Raw genomic sequence first — 25,774 nt, forward strand, 5'->3', positions numbered from 1 at the left:
AGACCCACCGGGATGAGGAACAGCGCGCGGCCACAGTCACCACCCACTTGTGCCCCGCGGCGGGACATGGAGGGGATCAGACCTCTGTTTTCTCAGGATCCCAGAAGAGAAGCCCTTAATCCCTGTCCTAGTCTGAGCAAACATCTCCGCCAGGCACGCTCCACACACAGCCTTAATCAAAACAGCCAAGGGGATGACTGAGTCGCGCTTTCAATTTCAAGTTTATTTTATCACGGACTGCTGGTCTTAAAAAAAAAAAAAAAAACGTTAAACTTCAAAGCAGAACTTCAAGACTTATCTGATGCACAAATGGGTCGATATAGCCAAGATACGTGGGAGGTGAACCTAGGTCATCTGGTTTAAGGACAAACTGTCTGTCACTGGGCCACTCTGTCACCCATTAATAAAGAAGAGGCCCAGGTTTGATTTCTGTGTTCTCCCTGTTTTAGCGTGGGTTTCCTTTGGGTCCTCCGGTTTTCTCCTACATTTCAAAGACTTGCAAGTCTCAATAGAGATGAATGTGAGTGTGACTGATTGCCTATATATTTGTGTTTGCCCTGTCCAGGGTGTTTTGCATGCCTTCTACCCAATGCATGCTGGGACAGGATCCAGCTCCCTCTGACCCTGAATAGAAATAAGCAGGTAAAGATAATGAATTAATTGCCTTTCACTATATTGCTTAACGCAGGAGAGCACTACACATAGAACACAAGAGATAGACAGTGCCTGTAGACTGTTGTTATTCTCAGTAGAGGATTCATATTCTGAGAGTCCTACTGTAACATGAATCTCTACATTCATTCTGCTCTCTTCTCTTCGGTCTTCTTGCAGGATCGGACCGGCAGCCACCACATGTAGATTTTCCTCATTGTGACAGAACAGAGGGATTGCGGCCTGCAAAAGATGTACAGAAAGAAATGTTTAACTATGCTACAGAAAAATTGTTGGTTTTGAGTTTAAAGACGTTCTCATGAAAATGACCAATTGTTTGTTCGTGATCAAAAGGCATTTCACAAACGGTTTGCATGCCAGTAATAAAACGAGAGAGCCTGCTCTTTGAACTGTCACTTCTGTGCGCTGAGTACAGCAGACAACGCACAAAATTAGCAATTAAGATTGTCTGGAAGCAGGACTCTTTCCAGACATGTGTGTTTTGACTTCGAAGTTTTCACGCATCCTTCCTAAAGAGAACCTTCTTCAAAGAACTGCCGTTCTTCAAAGGGTGATAATTGATCCTGACACATGATTAAAGACGCATTCATGTTAAGCTCAAATTTTCCTTCCCTTGGATGAAAAGCAGGGTGACAGAACTCTAAACAAGACGGCCAGATAGTCTGGGGGGAGAGCTGAGACTTCCTCAAGGGAGGAGAGGTTCTGTCAGCCTGCCACTCAGCGCTGAAAACCTTCAGTCACGCAATCAGAAGTTCAAATGTTTGGCCTGTTTCCTTCAGATTTCCTTGTTCGCTCTTGATCAGGAGCGGTTTGGTGTCATTTCATTTGATTTTTAGGGTCATTTTGCAATAAACATCTCTCCACACTGTGTGTACGTTAGCATCAAAAATATGGCAGCAGGGTTTGATAGCTGATTCAAAATCCAAGTACAAACGTTTAACAGTTTTGTTTGTTATTTCTAGGTAATAAAGAGAGGAAGAAGAGCACAGCCTTGAGTTTGGAAAAGGAGAGGCAGGAGGGGACAGAGGCGGAGACAGAGGCCACTACTTGTTTTGGAGGAAAATTAGCCTGTGAGGCCTGAAACAAATGGCTCTAAATAAATCATCACACATGTATTCCCATTCACTGTACAGTTTCTGTTTGCCTTATGAATAAATGAGAACCTGCCCTTGTTTACCTCCCCCTCATTACAGACGTCGGCCCATCGCACTTCAGGGTCCTCACACACACACACACACACACACACAGGCTGCGTTGTTACTGCAAACTCACCAACCGCTTTACACCTCAGCCCTTTCTTCACCCGATCTCCTACGAACACCCACACTGACACTCACATACGAAAACATACAGATAAACACATGTGCGCACTTCATACGAACGACAAAGAGGAATGGATTTGTGCACACGCTCAAGCATGCTCCACTGTCAAACCGCATTCACACATACAACCTCGCTGCACCGAAAGGTTTCTCTGTGAGATTACTCAGACTGTCGTAGTGACTCCATGACACCGCCGCCTATCGCAGCCTCACCCAGGCCTTCAGCACACAACAAAACTCCAAACGCACAGAAAAGTACGGCGAGGCGAAAGGAGCTTGTTAATAATTGACGGCGTCGGAGTGCCATGGTGGCGCGCGAAGGGACGACAGAAAGAAAAAGTCAAGGCCTTGACAAGTAATTATTTATCACCCAAGGCCATAGCTGCAACGTGTTACTGGAAGGAGCCGTGATGAACTAGCCCAGAGGAAAGCCATGTGAAGTGTTGCAGGCAGATTCAATATGAGCCATCAGACTGTATATTTTGGTTCTCATGATGGATGCCTGGACAGAGACGAGGCAGCGGGAAACCTGAACCGCCAAGAAAGTCGAGGTGCGACCGAGGCAAACGCTGACTGCCTCTTTTGTCCCTTTTGGTCAAGTCGGGTTGAGGAATTAGATTTAGTCTGCTGCTTTTTCAACCTGTTTGGGAGGCGGGGTGGGGTGGGGGTGGGGGTGGGGGGGTTAACACTGAGCATGACTACCACCCCATGACATATAGCAGTGCGTGTGTTTATCCAACGTCACTCCCCATTCCGTCACTCCCCCCCCCGGCGACCTGGGGGGTTTCTCCGCTCGCTCGCTCACCCTTTAGTTAAGATTTGTCTTGTTTTCGTCTCGCTGTGACAAATGAGAGTGCCACGGGGGGGTCACCGTGTGAAGTGCGTCCCGCCTCGGACTGCTACAAACGGAGGCCCTCGCGCTCATAAATATGACAGGTATGGCAGTTTGTTATTTTTCTCCAAAGGAGTGTGTTGCTACAGAGGTTTTTGGGGTGTAATCAGGTGATGGATTTGTTTCTGGGAATGCCACAGTAATCAGCGGGGCTGCAGGGAGGATCATTTACACGGGCTGTCGCGATTTTGACGCACTGACTGCGCTAAGGTTTATTTGAGTGTAATGTATTGCTACCCATAATGCCGCCTGCCCTTTAAAAACAGTCGTAAACTTCGCGGACACTTTTCAAGACAGTGCACTTTGCTCAGCGTTTTAGCGGCGCTTTGTAGCCACACTGGTGTGTGTGTGAATGTGTGTGTGTGATTATGTGTGTGTTTGTGTGTGTGTGTGAATAAGTGAGAAAGAGAGGCTGAGGCAGTGAGGGAGAGTTTGGGTCTCAGTAGGTGCTACGGAGTATGAGAGTGTGTGTGTGTGTGCATGTGTTTTCTGTGAGTGAATATGCAAGAAAGAGAGAGAGTAACGGAAAGCATGTGTGTGTGTGTGTGTGTGAATGTGTGTGTGCATGGATGCATGTGTATTCTGCGGTGCATATCCTCTCGTGCATGTGTGAACAAACTAATATGTGTTTGTTCGTGCTTGTGTGTGTGTGTGTGTGTGTGTGTGTGTGCAGTTGAATTCAGGTAAGTGATCCAGGTGGATGGCTGCAGAGGGGCTCAGGTGTCTGGTTTCAGGCAGCAGCTGGTGAGCGAAGCCTGGCCCGGGTCACCCGGCGGGACCCTGCCCCCCCCTCGTCACCCGCTCCCCCCCCGGCTCCGCTCCGCTCCCCCGGCTCCGCTCCTGTCGTCGTCATCCGATCTCATCTCCGCGTACACACGGGCTAACGGCGCCTCCGCCACATGACAATGGAGCTCTTTTAATTAGCGGGGATGGCGGCCGCGCTCAAGTGACGACGGCTGAAATGTGCGTGCTCCAGTCATGAGGCTCAGGCATTCAGGCGCGCGGCGTCCGAGGCACGGTGATAACTGATCACGCTGCAGAGGCGTACGGACAATACGAAGGTCCTGTAGGTGAGCGCTGTTACTTTAAGCCCAGATCACCACAGAGCCAGAGCCTCATGCAGCAGACTTCTCTCCAAATGCTTGAAGGGAAAATCCACCCTATACTCTTACACTGTTAGATATCATCAATTCATGATGTTCAATAAATTCCAGGAGTTATTTTGTGATGAATGTTGTAATTTACTTTTTTTTTTGGTGCACCCACTTTCCCTCAACCTGCCTAATCTACTTCTATTTCAGTTAGTGGTTTCCTAGATTACCCAGAATTCTGTTCAACAACCCTCAGAGAATATGTGTGAACTTGTGCTCAGCTTTGGGTTTTATGTGTAGACCACCAAATGAAAAAATGGACACAGAAATCTAAGGTACATTGCCAATAGCTGGTTTTTAGGGTTTTTTTTAACAGTATTGAAGTGTTCTAGGGTGGATTTTCTGATTTTCTGATAAGGTCAATAATGGGAAACCAGCAGAGACTAAGACAGGTTGCTGAAAGATAGGGAAAGGTGTTCTGCTTTAGAGCTAAACATTTAGATCATACAACACATTTACACTTGCATGTACACCTGCAGACACAGACACAGACACACACACACACACACACACACACACACACACTAATACATACGTACACACTTGTACTGCATCCATAGTGAGGAAGACCCCTTTCTCCCTAAACCTACCAATGCATGTCTAACATTAACCCTAACCATACCCAAACCTTAATGCTAACCTATGCTAACTCTAAAATGGCTCCTTTCAACATGTACAGGCCATAATTTTCCAAAAATCAGCTATGTCCAGAACTCTGGTCCTCACGTGTGCTGATACTAGCATGCGCACACACACATACACTTAGACACCCACACCCCACACCCACACACACACACACACACACACACACACGCACACACAGACCCCCTTGGGATCCACTGTGGTCTGTGTTTACTTAACCACCCTCTCTTGCCTACATTACAGTGTAGCTTGTCATGAAGACCAACATGCTGAGGTTTCTTTCAACAGAGGAAGTCTGGCTAACCTGTTTCTCCATGTCGCTCTCTCTCTCTCTCTCTCTCTCTCTCTGCGCTGAGAGAGAGAGCGGCTGCACATATAGCCCAAAGCCTCATGGCCCGTCCCATAGACTCCCATCGCTAATCACTGTGCTGCCAGGGTCTATGACAAGAAGACAAATGGGGGTGCCGAGACACAGCCACAGCGGGACCTCCTCACCCAGAAACAAATTGGGTTCCCTCATGAGGTTTTAGAGGTGAGGCCAGCCACACCCTCCTGTCTCTCCCTCTCTCTCCCTGGCTCACCCTCTCTTACTTTCTCTTGTACTAGCTAGAGTGAGTCTGTTAGAAGCAAAGTCCATTGGTTGTATTCTGGGTTCCTCAGAGTTTTTGTTTGGTTCCCCCTTCTGACTCCTTGAGCCATATTACAGTTTTATTTGACCATCTGTAAAACACAGCATTTACAGGCATTGTATAGTGCTGTCATATACAATCACTTATACTGTAGGAAAATATTTGCCAATTCTGACAAGCAGGGTCAATTTGTTCGGCCTCATTTCCTTTGCAAACAAATTTTCCACATTAATATAACAACATGAAGACAGGATGACACATAAACATGACACAACACAGAATCTGGTATTTTTGAACAGTTACACAGGGTCAAGACTTGGAAAAAATGGCTGTGTACACGTTCCTCTGGTACTGTCTCTTCAAGCTGATTCAATCAGGACTCTGTCCGTACCAGAGTGAGAGGTTCAGGAGGATATGTGGGACAAATTAAAAAGGCTTTATGCCCTGGGTTTTAAAGCATGGCCTCTTCAGCTCACCAAGGAAATTGAGTTTGTGACCGAAAAAATGCACTTTCCTCTTAACCCCCTGACCAGCCGTCACAGACACACAAACTTTCTCTTTGAAGGCTAAACGGGCAGAAACGAGGGAGGATTGGCTGTTCTGGGGAGTTATGGAAGCCCTGATCCTATTACCCACCCCCCTGAAAAATGTGTCTGCAGGCCCCAGGAGCTTTTAACCTTTCGCTGCTCCATGCTTTGATTCATGGGGGTGGCGGCGCTCCCGTGCGAGTGTTGCTTTTTGTCAGTACTGCGCTGGCCACTGGAAAATCTGGAGCCGGTGCGTTTTAGCCAGGAGGTGAGTCTGACACAGTCTCGCTGTATGTGGAGGGATTCCCTCTATCCACAAAAAGAAAGGAAAAATGAATCCGGGAGTCCTGTGGACGAAAATGGAGAAAAAAAAATGGAAGTCTGCTCTGTTATTTTGGCCGGAGTATGTCAACAACAGAAATAGGAAGCATAGGTTTGCACTGATGCGTGTCGCGGTTTGGAAAAGAATAGCTCAACTAAACAAAGGAGACGGGACGCTCAGAAGGAATAAATCAATCAATGCTGTAGAGTGCGAGTTATAAGAGTCTTCTTAAGCTGACATGTGGCAAGACAGAGATGCATCTTGGGAGGCCTGATGTACATTAAAGGTTGTATCTGGTTTCAGGATTTTAGGCCACTTTCCCTTGTAAATAAGCATGCATGCAAATCACAGTAAATTATGGGAGTGTCAACACATTTCGAGAGCCGCACATTTATAAACCTGCTGGTGTGTGGCAGGTTTGGATGCCACAGAGGAGTCTCAGACAAAAACAACTGGTCCCACATCGGAAGTTGGAGATGGATGCTGTAATCTCTCGTACAATACAGAGAAACATACACACAACCACACACACACATACACACACAGTGATATGCATGCAGGCCCGGACAAACTCACAAACATGTTTATTTCATAAGATTTCTGAGCAGTTCATTTCACTCACGATGTCACAGGACCTGGGAGGATATTTAAGTGTTTCCAAACAAAGATGTCTCGTCAGTCTGTAAAATGGCACACAAGTGGTTACTGGAGTGTTTGTCACCCGGACCTTTGTCTACATTTACTTTACTGTAGTTTCCATTTCAGCAGACATGTAAACTGCGCCGCTTTCTGATAAACACTCCAAATTGGCCCATGGCAACACAAGTGTGTGCAGCGAAAGCTATAAGCGACAGATGCCCTGGGAGAGAAAAAAAAAAAGAACGAAAAAAAAAAGACTTTGAGAGGCAGATGCATAAGGAGCTTAATGATGCGCATAGGTTTTAAAACAGACACTGAAAAATTAACATCTGCTTGCATTTTGGGAAATTTTCAAGTGTTACCTTGGCTACTCTGCACACATGGATTGGATGGTGGGTGCAGCATCATCAGCTAAAATGTGTTTGACATTGGCAGGCAGCTTAATTTCAGATATGTCGTATTTTTATATATGTTATATATTTGTATTTACATCCCTGCCTGACATATAAAAGATGTACATCAGAAAACACAATACACAACTTGTGCACCATACTTATTTGAGGTGCTTTCATAAAACACAATCAGTTTCACAACACTCCTTTCCACAGGATTTAACCCACAGTGGCAGAACATTGGGAAGAGCCTTTTGATTTATCCAATATTTCATGAGAATCACACAGCGTTGCCCCTGCGATATCTACATGTGTGGCAGGGCATAACTCACTATTCACCTCAGCTAACGTGTTGGCTCAAATACCACAGAGGAGCTCTGAAAACAGGCATTAAAGTAGCCTAAATCCCCCAAGCAGCTATGTGCTTAGCATGGTCTCTGAAAGGTATCCAACCGTTTATGTGAAACCTAAGCACTTCTTGATCAAAGGCTTTCAGAAGACTGGGAGGTGAAGGAGGAGCCTTGTAGAATTCTCACTTGATTACATTTTTTTTTTTTCGCCAGCCAGAGCAAGAGTGTGTGTTTTGTGTCTCCAAAGACAGGAATCTTTCACCAGGGAAAGGGGATTAACACATCAAATCCAACCCCTCGATCAATAGGGAGGTAATGGAGCGATAGAAAATATCTGCTCCCCGCCTGCCCGCACGGTAGATTTAGGCAGCTTTCCCGCACGCTCAACCCAATTTACACTGCAATACAATCTCACAAAACACTGGCTCTGGCCTGCCTAAGCCTTACACTACATTATTTAGGAATAGGATAGTCAAGCTACATGCACACTACTGTACTCATTCCACTTCCACACTATGATTACAGCATTGATAATGTCCATGATGATGATGACAAAGAGGATGAAGATCAGATATAGTGGAGGTCAAACTTTCTTACACTCTATTTTGAAAATGAAGGGATTCATTCCAAAACGCTATATATCCATTTTGAAAAATGTTGCTACTTGAAATTCATCAGGCAATATTTGAAAAACCTAAATGATTCTGTCCTCAAAATATTAACTATTTTAAATCGGCCAAGATGACTCCTAAATTCAATAGTAAACCCATAATATGCTTAACTTTCATACCAGTAGTCAATATGGGTGGGTGTCATCTTTTTTTAATAGCGGATACCTCATTTTGGAATGAAACATATTTCTTTTCAAACTAATATTGAAATATTTGGTAAATTATTATGTTACCATAATAATAATAATCATAATAATAATAATATGTGTTTTTGTTTGTGTTGTTTTTTTGTTTTTGTTTTTTACAGAAAACAAGTGGTAGCCTATATTAAAAGAAAAATGGACTCTCAGTGAAAAACAGCCACATTTAGAATAAATATTGATTACATTGTTATTAATAGAGGTATAGAAAATGTCAATGGCCCACATATATTTACTAATTCCATTACACTGTCACTGCTTTAGGCTACAGGTTACCCATAACTGCAGGAATAAAGGTGTGTTTTGAAGAAATGTGCAGACACTATAACAGTAGTGTGCAAATAAATGTATTCAAATAAAATGATTCAGTTGTTCAATTCCGTGGATAGGAAGATGACAGGAGTTCAGAAGTGGACTGCAGGTGAGAGGGAAGTCAAGCAGGGCTTTGGCTCGTCTCCTTCTGTTGGAGCGGCGTCTCTGCTGTTGCAGCCATGTTGTCTGCAGATTTCTTGTTCTTCCTCCGGAATATGCGGGATAGCCAAGAAAAGAAGCCACGCTTCTTCTTCTTTGGTTTTGTCGACAAGCTGTCTTTGGCACTGGAACTCTGAGGTCCTGTAGGTTCGACCAGCTGAACGGGTGGAAGTGTGTTTTCCAGGGTCAGACCGGACAGATCCTTGGTGTCCTTTACAGTCTCAACCACAAGGCTTGGTGGAGCTTTGACCTCAACCTGGATGGCTGGAGCCTGGGACTCCTGAAGCAGGTTGGTGTATTCAGCAAGAGAGGCAGGGAGAGCCTCCTCTGAGGTGGAGTTATTGTCAGGTCCAGCAGAGAGGACACTGACTTTTGTTCCCTCACAACATTCAGGTTGATGCAGGACGGTGACAGAGCTTTCAGCAGCGGCCTCAGTCTGTGCACAGGAGTTGACCATCTTGATGATAAAAGGACATTGTTCGTCTTCCTCCTCCAAGTCCTGAAGGAACAGCATCAGTTTAGAATCAGCTCTGACAATTGGCTCCCATTCATCAAGATTATCTTGAGTAGGGGCATGGTGTGTAGCGCAGGCAGCCATAAATTCACCACGTTCCTCCTCCTCCAGGAGGACTGAGAGGAACTGCATCAGGTGAGAATCAGTGCTGACTAGAGGTTCCCATTTGTCAAGCTGGTCCAGAGTCAGCCCATGCTGTGGGGAGCAGTCAACTGCAAATCTAGAGAGATGTGATGAAGCGTAGAGGAGCTCCTCACCAAATCCTTCCTTCTCCAAGTCAAAGTGGGATTTGACCAGTGGCTCCCACTCATCCAGGCAGCCCAGAGTGGATCCACAGGGTGAGCAGCAGTCAGCCACAAATCCAGATGTGTCACCTGGGGGAGCATAGAGGTATCTCTTTCCAACTGTCTCCAGGTAGTAGCCATCGTCAAAACCAAAGGGGGATTGCTGAAGCAGCCTCAATCTCTCAATAATTTTTAAGTCATTAGTCATTGGAGCCTCATGGGATGGAGCCTCAACAAGGAAGAGCAGGTTGGACTGAGCCTCAACATGCTGAGCTGGGTGGATGGATGCTCCAGCATTACCTAACGCTGTGTCTTCGGTCATCAGAGGAGACTCTTTCTTTGTGGGAGGAAGGTCTCCTTTGTCCATATCCAAGAGAAGTTTGTATGCTGGTGAAGCTGTGCTGACTATTGGTTCCCATATATTGAGGCTCTCAAATCCACAAGCAGGTTTGGAGCCGAGACCAACAGCAGACTGAGGTGAAAGGTCACAGTCTATTTCAGCAGCCACTCCAGAGAAACTGGAGGCTTCAGCATAAAGATATTGCTCCTTCTTCAGGACTTTCGCAAACATGTAGTTGATGTTTTCATGGCGATCATCACTAAGGGCATTGAGTCGAGCGACCATTTGCATGGATGCTGAGAGAAATGCAATGGCAACATCTTAATAATCAAACCATGAGTCCTCTGTACTAATCTTTTCCTGTTAAATATTACAAATATAAACACATGTGGCTTACCAAGATGGAAATCACTCTCCATGTTTTCTTTTCTAAAAGGCAGATATTGTTGATGTTTCTCCAAATGAATGCAACGTGAGTTTTCTGTCTCAATGTGCAGGTGAACAGCGATCAGAGATGAAACTGTGAGTCTGTGTCTGTCTTCAGGTCAATCGCTCCTACCTACACTGACATTCTAAATTCAATGAACTCTGCATTCTGTCCAGTTGCATTATGACTCATCAGATGAAGCTCAGGCCCCAGTAAACTTTGATCACAGAGATGACTCACTTACATGGTTAATAATCTACACATGATTAAAAAACACATAACTGAATATTTGGAATTTGTATTAAGATACCATATTTTTTATGCGGAAAACATCTATTTAATTGCTAATTCCTATTGCACTTTCACTGTTTTAAGCCACAAGTTAGTTCACGTTAATCTTACTACTACCTGCTACTATTACTACCAACTATATAATACTATTATCTATTACTACTACTACCTACTATCTGAGGGGATACTTCAGGAAAATAAAAAGAAAAGTTATTAATCTTTAATTCAGCTTTTCAGATTTTTTCCAGATCAACCTGTGCATCAACCCATGTAGTTAATGAAAACATGGGTAGCACTTTACAATGGCAATGGCTTTTTTTCAGTGCATGAACCTTTAATCATCGATAACATTTTTTAGTCAGTCCTAATTATGTTATTGTACCCTGTAATTATTTTTTAAGTATGCAGTAATTAAGGAAATAGTTACACCATAACTACCTTATAAATCTCTCATAATTACAAAATTGTTCCCCCTTAATTCCCAGACTTCTTGTTTTGTTACACTGTATCTAGCATTTTTATTTTATTGGTACCCAACAATTACAAACTAGTTACACCGTAATTAGCGGGCTGTAAAATAAAGCGTTACCAAATATTTGTTGATATGATTGCTCTGTTCTTTTTATGTCCCTTTTAAGGCACGTTCCTAAGAAAAGTGCCATACAAAAATCTTTATCATTACTAGTAAGAAATATGAGACTGATACACTTCTGAAAATGTGATTTTTGTGTGTGTGTTTATATTGGTGTTTGTTCACTTTGTGGCCACTGCCAGACTTTCATAGTTCAGTCATTTTTTCATTTCCCACTATTTCACTGACTGAGAGCTGAAGACCTGAAGAGCCTCTGACTGTGGATGGAACACGGTGAGTTTGTGTTTGCAGAAACTTGACCCCTGACCTCTCCCTGTGGGGTCACGACCCCTTTCACTGACCCGTCAACAAACTAATTTGTCGACAGTGACCCTTAAGGTCTGAGGCACTCACTATCACTTCTCTGCTCCATTCTCTACAGATAGAGCTTTCCTCAAGATCAATAACAGAGAACTTTGTAAATACTTAAAGGATAAGGCCGGTGTTTTTTAATGTATTGCTTACCGTCAACAAATCCTATGAAAATAACAAAATCAACAATGCGTTTGTTTTGCAAACCAGCAAATCTCATCCATGTAGCCGGTGCCCAATGAAGCCATGTCCCAGCAGCCACAGAACTGCATTGTATTAAAAAAACGATTAAAAACACGTCAAAGAGCCATGCCGTTGCTCTGGGCAGCATATTTCATCATCACGATGCACCGGGCCAGCCGACTTTTTCCTCAAACAACTTAATAAGCCGGCTGTAAACAGTTTGCAATCTCAAGAAAGTAGTTCTGTAGCACTGAAAATAGTCCCCAGCGTAATGAAGAATTTGTTCCCATTTGAATTTGATTTGGTAATAACTACAACAGTCTGACTTTTCGTGGTAACAGTTAGCGATTTTTAAAATTGAAACTATGTCTTTGTGAGCTGTATTTCAAGGTTTTTAGCTTACAATTGGAGCCAATTACTTCCGGGTTGACAGCTAAAAACGGTACGTGGGAAGTCAGAAAGTAACGGGAGTAGAGCAAACGCACTGTTGATTTTGTTATTTTCATAGGATTTGTTGACGGTAAGCAATGCATTAAAAAACACCAGCCTTATCCTTTAAAACAGGAAAAGAGCAAATCCCTCTGTGCTGCCCCATAAATATTAATGCACACCGCTACCTCTATTTTACCCATTTTTGGTTCCAAAGGCTAATGTAGTGTTTAACATTGTGCTGCACTCAGCACTTTAAACACTCAGTACCATTTCTTTACCACTGCATTTAATGAGTATCAGTCTTCATGTAACTTGTGTGTTCATGTTGCAGGTATTGAGTTCATCATTTACATATGAAAATGGACTATACAAAGCATTGCTCACACTTGTGAACAGTCTATATATAAGCATTTCTGACAAAAAAACAGTGATGTAATGGCTTTGTTGTTAATGTATACTGTATTTCTGCATTTTTAAAGCCTCTACCAGAAGAAACTTGAGTGTATTGAGTGTATATTGAGTGATATTGATATTGAGAGATCAAATGTGTGATTGGCATGCGATGTTAATGACTGGTCCTGTTGAGTGTGGATCCACCTCCTCCAGCTCCGGCATGAGGCCAGCTGTGGAAACACTTGCTCTGCAACTTTTCCGTGTCTCCAATGACCTACGTATTAGCAGCGGCCTTTTTATGAATCTGCACACAAGGAAGAAAGAAAAAGAAATCAAAGGGATCCGGTTAAGGTAGTGTGAGGAGTCCATTGATGATTTATTGTTCCTTTGCCTTTGCCCTTTCTTCATCAGCTTTTCCAACACACACACACACTTTCCCTCACACTCTTTTGCGCTTGTTCTCCCTCTCTTTCTCTCTCTCCCCCTGTCTTTCTCTTACTCTATTCCCTCACTAATAGAAATACTGCCAATACAACCATAAATCATGCCTATTGATTTAGCTCTTCTCGCTTTTCCCTCATCTCAGACAGCGGACCTGCTTAACACAGACACGCGTTATCCGTCATAGTTGGAAAGCTCCGTGACAGGTCGTGCGTGTAGGGAAGAGGAGATTACCTGCAGGAAGACATTGCTGTTGGACCACTCATTCACTGCGCCCCACTCTGAGGGGTCAAAGGTCACGGGATCTATTACCGGCTTCATTAAGACTCCGGTTTGGTCTGTTTTTGGTTGAGATAGTCATGATGGCGATTATTGGAGCGGTGGTGCGACCTAGCACAGAAATACACCTATAGCATTTTTGTACACATGCAAATGCACAGACACAAACACACACACACACACACACACACACACACACATAACTTCCAGAGTAGTAGGTGGCTTGTGTGGTGCCCAGTGCCTGCTTGGCATGTGTCGGAGCTTTCCACGGCAGATGGAGAGAGCCTGTGTTAACGCTGATGCGACTGCGATTCTCTGAGGCCTCGTTCCTCTCATCCTCTCTTTTGCGGTGGGGACTGTGCGGAAACGCGATAAGACAAAAAGAGCGCCGATGAAACACCAGGGCACAAAGGAGATTGTGGAAGGTAGGAAGACAGGACCCTTGACAGATTGTGGCCTCTGATGTGTGGTAGAGTGGCTGCATCAGAGAGAAACAGGGAGTGTACCATGCGATTACATACAGAGTTTAGTTCTGAAATGATATATGTTGATGTTGAAAAAATTAATCCCCTGAAGGTTAGCATTAAATACTTCCAAAATATAGACATTTTACCTTGTCAACCAAGTTATCTTCGGTCTTTAAAAAGCAATTTGAATTGATTTTGTGCTGTCAGGAATTATGTGTGTCACTTTTTCAAATGGTGGACTCTTTCAAAGCTACTACAGTCAAAGTAAAAAGAACCGCTGGTTTACTTGAAAGTTGTCAAAGTGAACATATGGACGAGGGGGAGGTCAAGGGAAGGCAAGATGGACATTAAGAGGCATTAAAAGGTGCAGCTTTTTGAATGTGTGGCTGGATGGAGGAAAGTCAGAGCAGGCTGAGAGGCAGGGCCCTGGCACCCGCACACAATCCATTTGTTCATGGCATAGGCGTTAATGGTTGAGCTGCTCGGAGCCAAAGAACATAAGGGAGCGCTTTAATCAAAACTTGCATGCATTACCTCCGCGGATCGAGAGGCGAGCGCTCGGAGAGAGGGCAAGGCGGGAGGTGAGGAAAAGCCGGTTTGGTTTTCTCGAGCCGGGGGGACGATGGGGGTGTAACTATAAAAACAACCGGGGTCCCTGTGCGTGGACCACATGTCGGGGGAAATGAGGAACGTGTGGAGTATCAGACTGGTGGCAGGCGACGGAGGTTTGAACACGGAGGTAGGATTAGGGCTGTCAATAGACCGCAGTGTGGCTGATCCTGCCAGGGCCGCGCCGGGGGTTAAAGACCAGGAAATCAGTCTCACGGCACACACACACGCACACACACACACACACACACTGACTTAATGCTGTGTGGGTCCAGGCCCTGACAGACCTTCCTCTGGTGGATGATGAGGTGTCTTAGCTAATTAATGCCACACAGAACTTTGGAGGTCATTTCCAGGACTTTAATTAGGCCAAGCACTAACTAAATCACACTTACACAATTGAGTTCTCAGTTGAGTATCTTCAATTAGGCTCAGCCGAGGGCCAGGAAACCTGATTACCGTGTTTACTTGAGGACTGCAAAATTTAAAGGTCAGGGGGGAATACTGGAATATTGGTTACCTACTGTAGACACAGGCAAAATGAAAAGTTATACAGACATTTTACAGTACATGTGACAAGTGCAGCAGTTGTCTGGGAGACTCACGCTAGCGGCAGACACACCCAAATCAGATTAACAAGCCAAATTTAAGTAATTTGACCAACCCTGCGGAGGGGTTGATCCCATTACAGCGTCGTCTCCTCCCCCTTAAAACCTACAGGAACCGGCTCATTATGGCCCCTGATTAATTGACCATCAAACCTGCCCACCGCCACATCTGTGACATGTTATCTTGTTTGCTGATTCATAGCTCTTCCTGTTTGCAGAGGTTTGTTCAAATAAGCCGGGCTCCGTGGCTAATTACATCACAGGGCGGAGGTGAGGGGGTTTTGTCTTCGCCTGGGGCCACGACGGAAGCAACATCCGACGCAGGTGATCCTTAAGATGATCCACGTCTCCCGGCTCTCACGTGGTCTCACCGAATCTCACTGTGCCGTGTATTTGTTTTAAACATCCATATTTAAACATTCAATTTCCTCCCCCGGGCGTTCCGAGGAGCACGAAGAACGCGAGAGAGCACTGACAGTGAATGACAGCTAATGGAATTCCGGAATGGGTGAAAAGAAAATTTTCGACCAATTAGCACAGAGATTGTCTCCCAGCGGACTAGCGGTGTTGATGGGCCGTGTCAGCGCAGCTATAAGAGCAGAGTCTGGGAATGAAAGCCACAGCCAAACACATTGCATTGAGCCTTGTGGGTGATCAAGTTGGCCAAAGTCCTTGTGGTACCTAATCTCGCTCTCTCTCTCTCTCTCTCTTTCTGTGTCTGTCTGTCCCGCCACCCAACACACACACCAGTTCATCAAGTCCCATCAAAGCCTTGTGCGGTCAGAGGGAACATGTTTTCCTTTCTGCTTTCACTGTTTCGTGAGCAACCATATAACGTATTTCCCGCGTATAAGCCCCCCCCAACCCCACCCCCTCTCCCTTTTTTCCCCATTTCTCTTCTTCCATCTATCCATCTCTTTCATTGACGGCGCACCGCTCCAAGTATCTGGCGAATGTTTAAAGGGAAGCTGTTCAGTTAAATAGCCACACTCTGGGTAAAGCCGTTCCTCTCTGGGAGAAGCCATCCATTACTTACATAGGAAAGGGGCTTGGGAGGAGACAGAGCGGAGAGGGGGAGCAGCAGACAACACCACATTAGTCTGTTCACCCAGGGATATTCCATCTTGATGGGAAGCAGTGTTTCATAACATGCCATCGCCGACCGTTTCAGGGGAACTCGGAGGAAAACGCACGGAGAATGGCGAGTGTGTGGCGGGGAGGTGGGCAGTCCGTGATGAGATGGACAAAGGTTAAAAGGAAATAAACCGTGAACCTTCAAAGGACTTCTAGAAGGCTGCTGACTGCCAGAGCTGGTAGCCGTCTAAGACAGGGATTGTGAAGGAACGAGGTGAAAGGCACCCACCTGAAATAAAGCAGCTCTTCTCTGCTCCGAGGTTTCCTGTTGCATGATGGACAGGTCCAGGTTTGTGCCTCCTGTGTAAATAATCCAACTTCTGCTCGGCCTGTCTGCCTGTGACAGGACTGAGGTACGTCATCGTTACATCAGAGATTGGTTGTAACAAGTCAAATTATGCTGAACTATCGCAGCAACGCCCTATGCCATGAAATAGTAGGTGAATGCACCCAGTGATTTCTTACACTGATATCAAAGAGAATTCCCCAAATGTGTGCTGTGAGGATGTGGAGGGGATCAGAAAAGCAGATGTCAGGAGAAAATAAATGTTTGGACTGGAGCAGAGAGGACGAACAGACAGCTGATATAAATAGATAAGTCTATTAGACCAAAAACAGTTGCATGTAAAAAAAAAAGTGCAAATTGACGCCTTGAGGATAGAAAGAGACAGAAATGTGGCTTCATAGAGTTGCTACAGTGATGACAGGTGGGGTATTTGAACTGGACACAGCAAGGCCGTGGCAAACAAAACAAAACAACAAATTACGTAGTCTAGTTATATTTCTCTTGTAAACCTTGTTTTGTGTTCCTTCCAGTCTGAGGTTAACAGCCGTGTGCTTGACCTGCACTTGTTTTCCAGCCGACTCTTGGAATTCCAATAAAAGTCATCACATTTTTGTCTGTACTCAGTATCCTGTGTTTGGACACGGCGAGGGGAGAGGACCCGCTGAGATCTCTTTCACTAACAGATGGGAACTTGTGGGTCCATTAGGCTGAGAAGCACGCTTCAGCAGGTTCAGTCAAGAACACTGCAGAATCTATTGATTCTCCGGTGAAAAGAAAATTACAATCCAGACATCTAGTTTACAATTCTTTGGAGCTTCCCGGAAAACCCATCCTGTTTATGTGATAGCTCCATACTGAGAACTTTTTTTACAGTCCCAAATATATGTGGCTGGAGTGAGAAAAGATGGATGATGGATGTGTAACATATCCACCACCTGCCCGCCGGCAAAAACAAGACAATGTTGATCTGTTTCATATTAAAAGTCTATTCATTAAAACAGACAAAATGAAGGCATGAATATTACACTCTGTGGCATTTGAGTCAGGATGCCTCAGGGTGCGATTGTTGTTTCCCGTTTGATCCTCATTTCCTCCAGAACACCCCGATGGTATGGAGGCAACCCCACACCCTGGCTCTCCCTGTTGTCCAGGCTGCAGGCCGGTAATGGGAGGTAATGGGGCAGAAACCGAGAGTCTGTCTGGTAACTAGAAGTAACAAGGGGGCCTGGTGCACATGCACTCATCACATAGCAATGCAGCTACATTTCACCAAAATCTGTAATGATGAGACCAAAAACTTAGCAGTAAGTACTTAAAGACGTGTAATAAATCTACATGAAGAGAATAATGCATTGTATCCACTTTATTAGGTACACCTCCCCATTTATGTAAACAGCTTGCTTCTCCAGGCAGTCAATCACATATAAATAAAGCATAAGTATCAAGCATGCACAGAGGTTCATTTACTGTTTGACTAAATTAGAATTAGAATGGACAAGATGCACGACTTAAGGGGACTTTGAATGTGATATGATTATTACCAGACGCACCAGTCCCAGCATCTCACAATCAGCCACCCTCCTAAGATTTCACACACTACAGTGTCAAGTAGGCTATTTACCAAGAATGGTGTGATGAAGTAAAAATATCCAGTCAGCAGCAGTCCTAAGGGCGAAAATGCCTTGAGAGACATCAGATACGAATCAATACTCATTCAAGCTAACTGGTCGCATGTTTGCAAATAACAGCTCAGTGCAACAGTGATGTGCAGACGGACATCTCAGAACACACAACCTTGAAGCGGATGAGCAACAGCAGCAGAAAACCCGGCCAGGTTCCATTCCTGTCAGCTAACAATATGGAGATGAGGCTACAGCAGGCCTGTGATCACCAAAACTGGATGACTGAAGAGTGGAAAAAATGTTGCCTGATCTGTCGAATCCTAGTTTCTGTTGCAATATGCTGATTTCAGGGTCAGAATTTGGCATAAAGTCACCTGTGGAATATTTCCAGCACCTTGTTGAATTCATGCCTTAAAGAATTCAGGCTGTCCTGAGGGTGAAAGGACGTGCTACCTGGTACTAGCTACATGTACTGAAGTGGATACCGATTGTATATGGAGCCTCATATAAGGAATGAGAGGATTTTATGAATGTTTTGGTTATATCATGTGGCCAAAATCTGCCAAAATGCATAGGTTGGCCCAAAACGGGATGCATTTTGTCAGATATGCTCACACAATAGCCTGGAAAATCAGTTTTGGGTTTGTAAAGCGAACGAGTGTCCCGGAGAAAAAGTCAGAAAACTACCGCCATAGTGGGAAGTGTTGGAAAGTGGCAAGGAAGGACAGAGAGGGTAGCAAATCTAAGCGAGGACAGCAGCTTGTTTGAGAATCCTATCTGGTGTTGGAGCTCCTGCATGAGCTGCTGCTGTGAGAGAGATAATAGTTTTGTCCCTCCTCCAGGCTCCCTGTCTGCTTTTGGTAAGGCAGACTGGCCCATTTACGAGACAGGAGGAAAGGGAGGGGTTCGGGGGGGGGGGGGGGGGAGATTGGGTTGGGGGGGATGAGAATCTGGCTTCAGGCACTGAGCAGTGTCATGCTGCGATGATTCATGTGCTGGCAGTTGGGAGGCAGTATTTCATGCCTTGTTTTGTGGCGGTGGCAGTAGTAGTGGCGGTTGTATGAATGAGCCTGTGTATGTGTATATACTGTAGGTACGTGTGTATACATGTTGCTCGTGTGCATGTACGTGTGTGTGTGTGTGGGGGGGGGGGTTGCTGACTGAGTGGACTAGGTGTTGTATTGCTCTGTGCGGTTACTATAGGAAGTGGTGATTATGAAGCAGCATGTCTGTCTCGTCACGCCCCACCTCTCGGCCTGTCAGTCTTGGGTCTCTGTGGTTGTACTTCAATAGATTAAATAATAAATTGGGCCTGGAGAAAAATGATGTACTATGATTCAGTGTGGGAAAAGTACACCAAAATGATTTGCTGGAACAATGCTGGGATATCTAGACAGACATAAGTTTGCTGAAGAAGGGCTATGATAAACAGGGGAACTTTGTGGGCAACGGCGTCGAAAGAGTTGATTCAGTATTAATCACATAGAAACACTGCCAGGAAATATTTGAATAGATTTAATACCTTGTGTGTTTCAGTTTGCTGTCTCTTTCTGGGAGTGTTGTGTATCGACATCACGGGTAAAATTGCCTTGTGTATCACCACTCAACACACCAATCATCTCTAAGCGTCATCTCTATATTGCAATTTAATAGCATAGAATCAATTTGTCGTTAAAGAGTCTCACCATGCCGCTATTACAGATGCAGAGCAACTTGTGTAAGTAATACTTAATAATAGTTTCCCCGATAGTCTCACTCATGTTCAGCAGCACTGACGCAAGTTTGTAATGTGTATGGGTGTGTGTAGTGTTGCGGAGTGGCCAGCACACAGCATACCTGTGGTGATTCTTTTCACTGTAAAGTACAGGGTGGTGCAGCCGCTCCAAAACAGAGAGGTTAGAGCGGGCTGGGGTCCAAGCTGAGGCGAACTCTCACTCTGGCACCAAGCTCTGGGTTTCTAGTACAGCATGTGGAAATGCTTTTGGGTTAGAGGGGTACTCGTCGTAGCGGGGGGAATGGGAGGAACGGTGGCAGTGGCGGCCTCTGCACAAGGATAAAGGAGCTGGGACAAAGCACATTACTCTTCATTTTTGTCACATCCAGCATGCCAGCGACCATACGGTGGAAAAACAACAAGCCACAGAATTATGATGAATGCAGTCAAAAGGGGAAAGCGGCTGCTAACATGTAACAAGCTGCATGCATACGATCCTCACATTTTGTTTCATTGGAGGGAGCAGCACTGTCAGAGCGTACCATATTAGATTAAATTGCGTCTTTGTGTGCTATGGGATCACACCCCTCCCTTACTGCTGTTACACAAATTAATCAAATTTCCTCTATGCTCTGCCTTGCGCTTCTCTTATCGTTTTTATGTCCGGTGAGACAGAATCAGTTTTGATAGAATGTCAAACTTAATTTTACACTTTTTTTACAGTATGATATTCATTCAATGAGCCACAGCTTGCTGTGCTCCCTGAGAGAGAGCTGCTCAAAACGATGACCTTTAAGGCAGTGCTGATTCCTTTGCCACCCCTCTTGTCTTGACCTCCCTGCAGTGACATGGCCAACACCCTTGGCTATGACAGGCTTTCAGCAGCGCTCAGGGTTATCATCAAGTCCATCCAGCAGTCTCAAGGCTAATATCAATGTCTCATGGGTGTGCAGATAACCATCATTTTCCTCCCTCTAAACCCTCCTGTTGGTCCCCAGAGTGGAGGCTCAGCTGCTCCTAAAGCCTGTTTTTACCTCACCCTTTACTGTTGTCAAAACATTTTCATTACATTGCAGCTTAAGCCCTTAATGACCCCCTTCTAAGACTAAACATGAGGTCAAACAGGGTGTTCCCTGGACAAAAAGCAGGGGAGGGGAGGAGGGCTCTGCTTCACAGCCATACCCTCTACAGCATAGTGGAATTAGCTGCCAATATCAAGCTGCAGAGAAAAAAAAAATATGGTGTCCCTCTTTTTAAAATAAGGTAGAATAGTATCTCAGCTGGCCATATTTGAATTTCATTGTTGGATTTTTTGGAATGAAAGGATCCACTCCCCCTGTTTCTCCAAGCATGAACTTCTTCTCCCAGCCTGCATGGTCTCCAAAGCGGCTCCACTTTACAGCGTTGTAAAACAATGGATAAAATGAGCACTAAAAAAGGAAAAGCCAATGCTTGATGACTTTGGAGGCACTCCAGGTAGCACTCACGGTAACTGCTGCTGGGCCTGAGGAGAGGGACCAGTTTCCCACCAGAAAAAAAAGCAGCAGAAACCTTGACAGAGACAGTGCACACACCCAACCTCTGCCCTCCTCACCGCTCACAGCTGGTGCGGAGACAAAGAAAAAGGCACTAAGACCGCAGTAACTTTGGTGACGTAAGTACTGAAAGTTATGATGAAAAATTTAAATAAGAAAAGCTCATTTATTGAGTGATAGCCATGTAGATAAAATGGCTAAAAACCCTACAGGCTACAGGTCAAAATGCCAAGGCCATAATAAATGAGATGGAGATGATGACCAGAGCATTAATCCTGGATCAGCGTTCCCACAATTAGGGGCTTGATAAATCCCCATATGACTACAACCCATAGACATGACTGCTCATGTTGCTCCTGCTGTCTTGTTGTCTGTGGTGGGAAGGCATTTGGTTGCTGCTGTCTGACTCAGTCTCCAATACTGTCAATTTATTTCTTTGGTCTGGGCTGTTTGGCTGCTGGCTGTGCTGTCGCCAGCTCTGTGGTGCTGAGTTCAGCAGCGGGACTAGCTAGCTAAGCTCAGACTTGGGTGTGATTCTGTATGTGTTTGCTTGGTTTTCCACCAGAGCCCTAATGAAATGATTGATGGCTGTGAAGGCAGAGCGTAGGGCCAGGACTTGTATCGCAGCCCACAAGCTTCTGAGTCTGATTAACTTGTTTACGCAGACAGAGAATGGGAATGGGTGTAGGCGGATGGAGACATTGAGAGTTTGGATGAAAGAGAAAAGAGGGAGAGATGGGCAAAAAAATGAATATAATAGTGCAAATTCCAGCCATCTCTCCTCCCCCTGGACAATGTAACAGAATGCATTTTGGAAAGCAAAGCAGAACAATGGTGTTTGGCAGTTTGGATGATCGATGAAGAGACTATCTTGCACCCTGTTCACTATGATTCTCAGTCTCTAATGCTGCAACATGGTTTACATGACAAATCTGCAACATAAAGCGAAGAGTGAAGGGGAGAGAGTAATCTTTTGCTGTGGTCAACTGTATGTAAAACCTCAAGCGCCACTGATGATATTCCATTTTAGTTGTGAGGTGTTTGTGTGGCAGAGGGAGAGGCTGTCTCTTGAAAACCACTGTGTTGTGGTCCAGGGTTTGTACATGAGATAAACCAAAGCCTGCACCATAGAATGCAAAATGGGCTCTTAAGCTGCCAATCACATTTTTCTAATCAGTGTAACTTAGCTCTTCTTCTTTGCTCTTCTAGAGGGTAAATAGCCTCAGTGAGTAATTTCATACAAATGGCTCCCCATTTGCAAACCAAAGTTATAAACTTGCTGTATGAAAATGAGACTAGTACCTGTGGCAAGACCATTCTCTGAGTGTTGCAGTAGCACAGTATGATGTGGTTACCCATTAAGGAAGACAAAGAGTAAGCGCCCCTGTCTTTTGTGCAACCATATCCCACAATATTACAGTACACTGCGATGACATTAGTAGAATTGTTTTTTTGTCTAACTTCAAAATTAGATGTAGTGTTTTAACTGTTGCTATTTATAGTGCCATAGAATGTGATCTTAATAGAGATATTGCACCTCGATGAGGTTTCAAAACAACAGAGCTCATATTCCCTTTATTGCACTCCAAATGTTACTCCTTGGAGATGTTTTATCTCGCTGCCCTTGAGCATTTCCTAATGTAGATAACAATGCTTCACTGGCATAAGGAAGATAAGAAATACCTCTGGGCACCTGTTCCCGAGAAAAAAAACTCCCCTGTGTGTAGGTTTCTGCATATCGTACCTGTTAACGTTGCACTCCTCCCCCCTATCCACAACCACAATTAGCCCACTTATCAGTATAAAAGTCCTTCTTGGCCTACTGGCCAAGGCAGCAGATGTTACGTTGGCCTGTTCACGCAGACATGCTTGATCCAAGATGATTGGCCGTAATTATAGGCTGTAAGCTGATAGCGGGGGAATAGGCGGCCTATTGAGATGTCAGCGCTGCCAGTGTGTATGTATGCATTCATCCAGCGTCGCGGGTACAGCCTCAACAGCATGAGGGTTGATAGGGTAAAGGGCGGTTTTAATAGGAACACCTGGAGAACAGTGAGGTGGATGAAACAGTAACAGGCTTGTCAGTCTGTGAGAGGGCATTGGATGGGAATGATGTCTGTCAGAAAGGGGCCAGTAGATCTGAGATGTTTGCAGATCTCAGAGTTTCTCAGACACCATTTAGAAAAATATGAGATTAGCTTTTTGAATACACTCACACACACATTTGTTGGTGTCTGACTTGCTTCGATTTAATTGCTTGTATAAAAGCCTCGACTGTGATATTTTTACTTGAATGCAGTGGTTCTCACACTATGGGTTGGGCCTACTTCTGGTGCATCCCCACGACAAGAAGAGTAATTTGTTTTAATGATCCTGGGTCCCAGCAGAAAGAAGTTTGAGGACCCGCTCAAGGGGGCCACCAACTACTTATCATCAGTTCTGCCTTGTTGCGCTCTCTCTTTTGAATCCAAAAAACAATGTGTGTGAGCGCGCGCTGATGCACTCCTAGTAATTTGTAGCAAACGAGTTCAGCAACTTTGAACATTTTGAGTGCTTAAGGGCCTGGACACGTGTCAGTGTAAAGAGGACAGGAGAGAGAGAGAGAGAAACAGGGGAGAAAGAGAAGGAGAAGAGAGGCATGGAGGAGAGAAGAGCAAAATCAGAGAGGGCTGTATGTTGGGAGGCACCTAATTGTCTACTGCAGCATGTAATGACAAGCTTACTTCACATCAATCTTTCATTATTAAGAGCTATTTCTGTCCTGGTGCAGTAGGCACAGATTCATCCTCAGGACAGGCTGAATGAGGACAGAGACACTGGTCTGTCCACCAAACAACAAACCGTGGATCGCCTTAAACTGGTTTTGCTAAAATGAAGTGAGAATGTCTGAGGAGTCTCAGCTGTAAGGTAGCCTGCATCTAGTCAACCTTCAGAGAAATGGGATAAACAGATTTTACTATCATCAAATCGGGCAGTGGAGCCTGTTAATATCCCACCATCAACATCAAATGCTACGCTGGAGGGTGTCCATGTCACTTGAATCAGTATTCATTTCATAAAACTCATATATTCAACAACATGATCAAAAATCATCGCGTGTGATCTTTTTTGATCTATTTTGTAGCTAGATAGATAGACAGAGTATTGCAAATTGCAGATTAAAAGTATACTAATTAAAATACTGACTCCTAAAATACTGAGGTCTTTTGTAATCCATCCAACATGCTCAAAATGTTTCAATGAGGCTAGACTCATATATACAATATTATTAAGTCTAATAACTACAGATGTATATTTGTATTTGGTGAAACCTTTCTTTAATTTGTCACCAAAATCTATCTTGTTAATGTTTTTTGGAAATCCAATAGCCATCTGAGGTCCACATTATCAAGTCAACTTCTGATGTATTTCAGTAGTGTGCCTGATAGTGTTTTGCCTTTGAGAACACTGCCCCCTATCTGTCAAAATGATATAGCAACATATCCAGTCAAGTACATTAGCCATAAAGAACTCTGCTAATACTGACCAAATATGATAAATGAGAAGAGGGGAGGCGAGCTTAAGTGAAACTTTTAATTAGAAACCATTGCTGCAATTTGTATGTATTGCATATTGCGCTGCTCCATTCATCAGCTATTAGCGTGAATCAGTGAAACATTGAAACTGCCATGAATGGTTGAGAATGAGTGAGCTGGGCATTGTGCCAAGACAGGTTGGGTGTGGAGACAAGGAGAGGAGAGGATAGAGAGGAAGAGCAGGGGGGGTAAATATAAAGAATGAGAGAGAGACACAGACACAGACACAGACAGACAGAGTCTGTGCGGATTTGACTCATCTCCATCCTCTTAATAACCCCACTGGATAAATATGCTTTGAGTACAGATGATTACCTCTTTATCACTGTTCTCTATATTTATCCCCCTCTGTATCAGCCTCTCTTCCTCTCTTCCTCTCAGTGGCCCCGTCTCTCTCATCCTCTCCCTATATTCAGAAAAATAAGCCTCTATCTCAGTGATGCTATTCACTTCTCAAAAGTCCTGAGGAGATTAGCACTCCGACCTCTTACGGCTTCATTTAAAACTTCAACAGTCCCTCCACTTATTAAAGTACAGTAGGTCAGGTGACACAACAGCTGGCTTGAAAGAGAGCAGGAAACTCGTGTCGACTGTTATGCCGAAGAGGCCTTGGTAGAGTAATTCTCCAACAACAACACAGATGGTTGCTGATGTAACGGGACAATATTTCTCTTAAGTGGAAGAAGTTTGGGGTATCTGACATGCCTTCGCTTACCTCCAGGGATTTCTTTATGGCGGTGGCCTACATAGCGTTTACCCATGATACCTCCCTTTGTTGTGTAACCCTTGACTTTCAGAAAAGTCCATGTTGTTCTTT

Source organism: Centroberyx affinis, unplaced genomic scaffold (assembly GCF_046629955.1).
Source record: "Centroberyx affinis isolate AG114_WGS23_722 - 3 ecotype Tasmania unplaced genomic scaffold, CSIRO-AGI_Caff_v1 ptg000511l_1, whole genome shotgun sequence".
Taxonomy (NCBI): Eukaryota; Metazoa; Chordata; class Actinopteri; order Beryciformes; family Berycidae; genus Centroberyx; species Centroberyx affinis.